Genomic DNA, 7,528 nt, shown 5'->3' with positions numbered 1-7,528 from the left:
TCGATTGGGTTGTTTGTTTTTTTGTTATTGAGCTGTATGAGCTGTTTGTATATTTTGGAAATTAAGCCCTTGTCAGTTGCTTCGTTTGCAAATATGGTGGCATGTGGGATCTTAGTTTCCCAACCAGGGCATGCCCCCTGCATTGGAAGCATGGATTCTTAACCACTGGAATGCCAGGGAAATCCCTGAAAATGATCTGGAGATTATATATATATTATATATATATATACATATATATATATACACGCTCTGTGGCATATAGGATCTTACCGGGCCAGGACTCGAACCCGTGTCCCCTGCATTTGCAGGCGGATTCTTAACCACTGCGCCACCAGGGAAGCTCCATTCTAACTTTTAAATCTCAAATATAACTCAATCAAATTCAATAGAGCAAAACAAATCTAGAATTTTAAACGATTAACTATACTGTAGTTCTGTGTAAAATTCATAATGCTCAAAAGTAGACAGATTTAAAATCCTCTCCCCAGTATTTTCAGTGTACTTACAAAATGTCCATCACATTGAATGAAACACCACAAAACCAACTGCATTACACCTTTCATTTGCCCTGTGTGTATAATTAAATTCAATAAAATATAAAACTACAATGAAATCTTTCTACAACATTAGCAGGTCACCCTCAAACAACTTGACCTACACATGACTTGTCTAGCCAAGACAACCTATCTTTCACAAATCAATCCTCCCCTCTTCTCTCCCCATAATACTCCATAAGCAGCAACAACTAGGGAGAAAAAAAATATCTAGTAATAAAGAATCAGAAGTCCCTGCTATACATTCAGGAAATTCAGATGAAAACCTGATTGTAATCTTAAATATAACACTATTTATATTCAGGGAAAAGAAAGAAACAAGATACATACCTTTTCTATCAAGAGATATTTCAGATGACAAAAAGTTTCAGGTGGAAGAGAATATTAGATTATGATTTAAATAGTAATTCCTCGCCCCACCCGGCCACCAGAGCCAAGCCCAAGGTCCCGCCATGGAGCCCCACTCGCTCGCTGACTCGGGCCTGGAGCCGCCAGCCGCACGCCTCTGAGCCCCTCGGCATTCTTGGAATATGAAAACAAGCCTGGACGACCTAGCAGGCCACCCTCACCAAAGCAGAATGTGAGGAAGAATATTGACTTTGAGCCTCTCTCCACCACCACACTCATCCTGGAAGACAGACCAGCAAATCTCTCAGCAAAGCCAGCTGAAGAAGCTCAGTAACACAGGCAACAGTATGAAGAAATGGTGGTTCCGGCCAAAAAATGAGAGTTGAAAGAAGCCCAGAGAAGGAAAAAGCAGCTGGAAGAAAGATGCAGATTAGAAGAAAGTATTGGAAATGCCGTCCTCACTTGGAATAATGAGATTTCCTAACCGGGAAACAATGCGGTACTCTAGGAAAAGTTAGAGATTTATGGTGGCAGGGAATCCCTCCCAGTGTGAGAGGCAAAGTCTGGAGCTTAGCCATTGGCAATGAGTTAAACATCACCCAGGAGCTCTCTGACATCTGTCTTGCCCAAGCCAAGGAGCAGGGGTGGTCCTTTAGTATGGGAGGCTCTGAAGTGGAGAATGAAGATGCTGGTTTTTCAGCAGCAGACAGAGAAGCCAGTCTGGAGTTTATTAAACTAGACATTTCCAGAACATTCCCTAATCTCTGCATTTTCCAGCAAGGTGGCCCGTATCACAACATGTTGCACAGCATTTTGGAAGCTTACACTTGTTACCGACCGGATGTGGGTTATGTTCAGGGAATGGCCTTCATAGCAGCCGTGTTGATCTTGAACTTACTGTAGATGCCTTCATTGCTTTTTCCAATCTTTTGAATAAACCCTGTCAAATGGCTTTTTTCCAGGTGGACCACGGCCTTATGTTGACTTATTCTGCTGCGTTTGAGGTATTTGTTGAAGAAAATTTGCCAAAATTACTTGCTCATGGGCTTCCCTGGTGACTTAGTGGTTGAGAGTCCGCCTGCCGATGCAGGGGACACGGGTTCGTGCCCCGGTCTGGGAAGATCCCACATGCCGCAGAGCGGCTGGGCCCGTGAGCCATGGCTGCTAAGCCTGCACGTCTGGAGCCTATGCTCCGCAACGAGAGAGGCCACAACAGTGAGAGGCCCGCGTACCGCAAAAAAAAAAAAAATTTTAAAAGTAAACAACAAAATTATTTGCTCATTTCAAGAAAAACAACTTAACTCCAAACATCTACCTAATTGATTGGAGACAAAAGGCTTACTTCTAGAAGGTAAAGTCCGAACGTCATCTGAAACAAGGCTCAGTCCCTTAAATAAAGCCGATTTGTCTGCACTGTAGACAAATCTTGGGAGCAAGCCTTTGGGACTCTCGGCGTTTGTTGCTTCTGTCCCAAACCCTGAGACTGTTCTGACACTGCTGAATTCTCGCTGGGAACAAGGTTTTGGAGGTGAGAGCTCATAGCTGAGGCCACAAGTGCTGGTGTCACTGTGGAATAGTACACACATCAGGCCATGAAGTGGCTGCTGGCGGGGGTGCTGGGCTGGCCTGTCTAGCTGTGCCAGGCAGGAGTGTTTGGGGCCTGCCTTAAAGGGCACCTTAATTTAACCAAAAAATGATTTATCCACAACATGAACACTCAACTCTTGCACAGGCTGTCCCTCTGCACCCCTGTTGGTGCACCTGTGCTGAAATTTGACTGTGAACCCTGACCTTGCAGACTCCCAGGCCTGGGGCCCGTGACCCCTGGGGAGGGGGTGTTAGGAGAGGATCACATGGGACCAGAGTCTTCAGCTTCTACCTTACCTATTTTAGGCCCCCAAGTTAGATTCTTATGATTCCAGGCTAAAGGGAAGTTTGGAAAACACTGTCCTAGAATAGTGTCTTTTAAACTTTTTTCACCCTGACTTGCAAAAGGAAATACATTTTATGTTGTGACCCCCCTGCAAAAAAAATTGTAATTCCTCATTTCATTTTAAAGGATACAAACCATTACATGTTATATGGTGATGAGATTTAACTACTCACTCTTCACCGAGTAAAATTTGACTCATCTAGATCCAGCACCTATAAAATATATTATAAACTGACATGATGTGACATGATGTGCATATATTACTTTCCCTGGTCATTTAATTGAGCTCTTGTCCTCCTGTTCTACAGGCAAGGAATTTCTTCCAGTTCTCACAACACTACCTTACAAATTTAGGTTACTGCTCACAAAAGGACAATGGACATCATTGAAAATCTCAGAGTAAAAAGCTCTGAAAACACTTTCCTCCATAAAAGCAATGGGAACACTAGCAAAAACTGTCAAAATCAACTTTCTCAAAATGCTAGAAATTAACCAAAGACTGGCAGCCATCTAGGGAATGATTATTCAAGGAAAAGAGCTGAATCTCAGTAAAAAACAATGAGCTTTGTGGCATTTTAATTTCCCTGCGCTCATCTGCCCATCCCCAGGTACACAGGAATCTTGAAAAACAACAGCCACAACCAAGTCTGGCAGTCCAAGAAGTTGGAGTTCCCAGAGAAGGGTCATTATTGGACATGAAAGACTTCACATGTAAGGCTGTCATTATTGAACTTACTCAGAGCTCACTAGTACAAAAAGTGGTCTCCCCCCAAGACAATCTATCAAAACCAACCAGAGACAGTTGTTGAACATAACTCTTAAAACTCAACAATAAAAAAAGGAACCCATTAATAGACAGGCAAAAGATCTTAACAGATATCTCACCAAAGAAAACAGATGGAATAAAAGCATATGAGAAGATGCTTAACATGATAATGCATTAGGGAATTGCAAATGAAAACAATTAGAAATCACTATATACCTGTAAGAATGCCAAAAATCCAAAACATTAATAATACCAAATGCTGGTGTACATGTGGAGCAAGAAGAACTTTCATTCGTTGCTGGTAGAAATGCAAAATGGCACAGCAACTTTGGAAGATACTTTGGCAGTTTTTCTTTTTACAAAACTAAAATACTCGTACCATAAGACCCAGCAATTGTGCTCCTTGATATTTACCCAAAGAAACTGAAAACTCACATCCACACAAAGCTTGCACATGGATGCTCATAGCAGCTTGATTCACAATTGCCAAAACTTGGAAGCAAGCAAGATGCTCTTCAGCAGGTGGACAGATGAATTGTGGTACATCAATACAATGAAATTTTATTCAAGGCTTAAACGAAATGTCTTTTCATAGCATGACAGCTCATGTTGAAACCTTAAATGCATATTACTAAGTGAAAGAAACCAATGTGAAAAGGCTACATACTATATGATTTCAACCATATGATATTCTGCAGAGGTAAAACTACGAAGACAATAAAAAGATCAGAAGTTGCCAGAGGTTGGGGGATGGGGTGAGAGGGATGAATCAACAGAGCACAGAGGATTTTTAGGGCCGTGAAACTATTCTGTATGATACTAAAATGGTGAATACATGTCATTCCTTGTGTCAAAACCCATGAAATACAAAACGCCAAGAGTGAACACCAGGACTTCCCAGGCAGTACAACGGTTAAGACTTCACCTTCCAATGCAGGGGGTGTGGATTTGATCCCTGGTCAGGAAGCTAAGATCCCACATGCCTCCTGGCCAAAAAACCAAAACATAAAATAGAACAATATTGTAACAAATTCAATAAAGACTTTAAAAACGGTCCACATCAAAAATAACTTAAAAAAAAAAAAAGAGTGGACACAAACTGTAAACTATGGACTTTGAGTGATAATGATGTGTCAATGTAGGTTCATCAATCAAAGCAAATGTACTCTGGGTGCAGGATGTTGACAGTGAGGAGGCTGTGCATATGTGGAAACACAGGGTATATGGGAACTCTGTATGTTCCACTCAGTTAATAATACCAAACAATTAAGGAAGAAGTAGCATTAACTCCTCACAGACTTTTTTTTTTAAATAAAAAGGAAGAAACACTTTCCATCTCACTTTATGACACCAACAATACCAAAATCATACAAAGCCACTACAGGGGAAAAGAAAATTAGAGAACCATAATATTCTCCCAAAATTAGACATAAACATTCTTAACAAAACATTAGGAAATCTGACTTGGCAATATAAAAATAATTATAGTAATAATAACACATAATAATGGAGTTTATTCCAGCTATGCAAAGTAGGCTTCACAGTTAAAAATCAACGTAATTCTCCATATTAATGGAATAAAGAAGAAAATCATATGATAACCTCAACTGATACAGAAAACCACTCAACAGAATTCAACATCTCTTAGTGATGAAAACTCTCAGCAAAATAGGGAATGAAAGGGAATTTCCTCAACCTGATGAAGAACTATGAAAAAGCTGTAGCTTTCATCATACTTAATGGAGACAGACTGAACATTTTATCGCCAAGACCAGGAATAAGGCAAAGATGTACCGTCACTTCTATTAAACATCATATTGGAGGTCCAAGATGATGCAATAAAGGTAGATAGATAGATAAAAGACATATATATTGGAAAGAAAGAAGTAAAACATCACAGATAAATTTTTCTTTTTTGCGGTACACGGGCCTCTCACTGTTGTGGCCTCTCCCGTTGCGGAGCACAGGCTCCGGACGTGCAGGCTCAGCGGCCATGGCTCACGGGCCTAGCCGCTCCACAGGATGTGGGATCTTCCCAGACCAGGGCACGAACCTGCGTCCCCTGCATCGGCAAGCGGACTCTCAACCACTGCACCACCACGGAAGCCCGCAGATAAATTTTTGTAAATGTAAACCAACTGAATTTAGCAAGGTCACAGAATTTTAAATATACAAAAATCGAAAGCTTTTTTTTTTTTTTTTGCGGTACGTGGGCCTCTCACTGTTGTGGCCTCTCCCGTCGCGGAGCACAGGCTCCGGATGCGCAGGCTCAGCCGTGGCTCACGGGCCTAGCTGCTCCACAGCATGTGGGATCTTCCCGGACCGGGGCACGAACCCATGTCCCCTGCATCAGCAGGCAGACTCTCAACCACTGCGCCACCAGGGAAACCCGAAAGCATTCTTAAATACTAGCAATTAGCAAAAAATTAAAGGAAAACAAAATTTGCAATATTTTCAAGAAAAATGAACTACTCTGGGATGAATTTAACAACATTTCTGCAAGACCTATACAAGAAAAACTACAAAACACTACTGAGAGAATTTAAAGATGATGCAAACAAATCAAAGATACCACATGACTGAAAAACTCGTATTTCTTACTGAGATAATCACCAACTTATTGGTCTAACACAGATTCAGGGTACTCCCAAACAGGTTTTTGTAGAAATTGACAAGTTGATTCTAAAACTTACAAGGGAAAGGGCCAACAATCACAAAGATGTCTTAAAGAAACATAAAAATCTAAAAGAGTGACACTGAAAGGATCTAGATGGTGGAGTAGAAGGACATGCTTTCACTCCCTCTTGTGAGAACACCACAATCACAACTAACTGCTGAACAATCATCGACAGGAAGACACTGGAACTCACGAAGAAAGATACCCCACATCCAAAGACAAGGAGAAGCCACGGTAAGACGGTAGGAGGGGCGCAATCACAATAAAATCAAAACCCATAACTGGTGGCTGTATGACTCACAAACTGGAGAACACTCAGACCACAGAACTCCACCCACTGGAGTGAAGGTCCTGAGCCTCACATCAGGCTGCCCAACCTGAGGGTCCGGCAACAGGAGGAGAAATTCCTAGAGTATCAGACTTTGAAGACTAGTGGGATTTGATTGCAGCACTTTGACAGGACTGGGGAAAACAGAGACTCCACTCTTGGAGGGCACACACAAAGTAGTGTGCGCATTGGGACCCAGGGGAAGGAGTGGTGACTCTATAGGAGACTGAACCACACCTACCTGCTGCTGTTGGAGGGTCTCCTGCAGAGTCAGGGGGTGGCTTTGGCTCACCATGAGGACAAGGACACTGGCAGCAGAAGTTCTGGGAAGTACTCCTTGGCATGAGCCCTCCCAGAGTCCGCCATTAGCCCCACCAAAGAGCCTGGGTAGGCTCCAGTGTTGGGTCACTTCAGGCCAAACAACCAACAGGGAGGGAACCCAGCCCCACCCATCAGCAGACAAGCAGATAAAGTTTTACTGAGCTCTGCCCACCAGAGCAACACCCAGCTCTACCCACCACCAGTCCCTCCCATCAGGAAACTTGCACAAGCCTCTTAGATAGCCTCATCCACCAGAGGGCAGAGAGCAGAAGCAAGAACTACCATCCTGCAGCCTGTGGAACAAAAACCACATTCACAGAAAGACAAGATGAAAAGGCAGAGGGCTATGTACCAGATGAAGGAACAAAATAAAACCCCAGAAAAACAACTAAATGAAGTGGAGATAGGCAACCTACCAGAAAAAGTATTCAGAATAATGATAGTGAAGATGATCCAGGACCTCGGAAAAAGAATGGAGGCAAAGATCGAGAAGATGCAAGCAGTGTTTAACAAAGATCTACAAGAATTAAACAACAAACAAACAGAGATGAACAATACAATAATGAAATGAAAACTACACTAGAAGGAATCAATAGCAGAA

General features: G+C 42.3%; 1 pseudogene; it reads left to right on the top strand.

Annotated features, from left to right (window-relative positions):
• The first annotated feature begins 624 nt into the window (after positions 1 to 624).
• Positions 625 to 2,250, top strand: LOC114885549 (annotated as a pseudogene).
• Positions 2,251 to 7,528: the final 5,278 nt, after the last annotated feature.

The sequence above is a fragment of the Monodon monoceros genome, unplaced genomic scaffold, assembly GCF_005190385.1.
Source record: "Monodon monoceros isolate NGI ecotype Baffin Bay Population unplaced genomic scaffold, NGI_Narwhal_1 Super_Scaffold_10, whole genome shotgun sequence".
Taxonomy (NCBI): domain Eukaryota; kingdom Metazoa; phylum Chordata; class Mammalia; order Artiodactyla; family Monodontidae; genus Monodon; species Monodon monoceros.
This window is presented reverse-complemented; position numbering and strand designations above follow the sequence as displayed.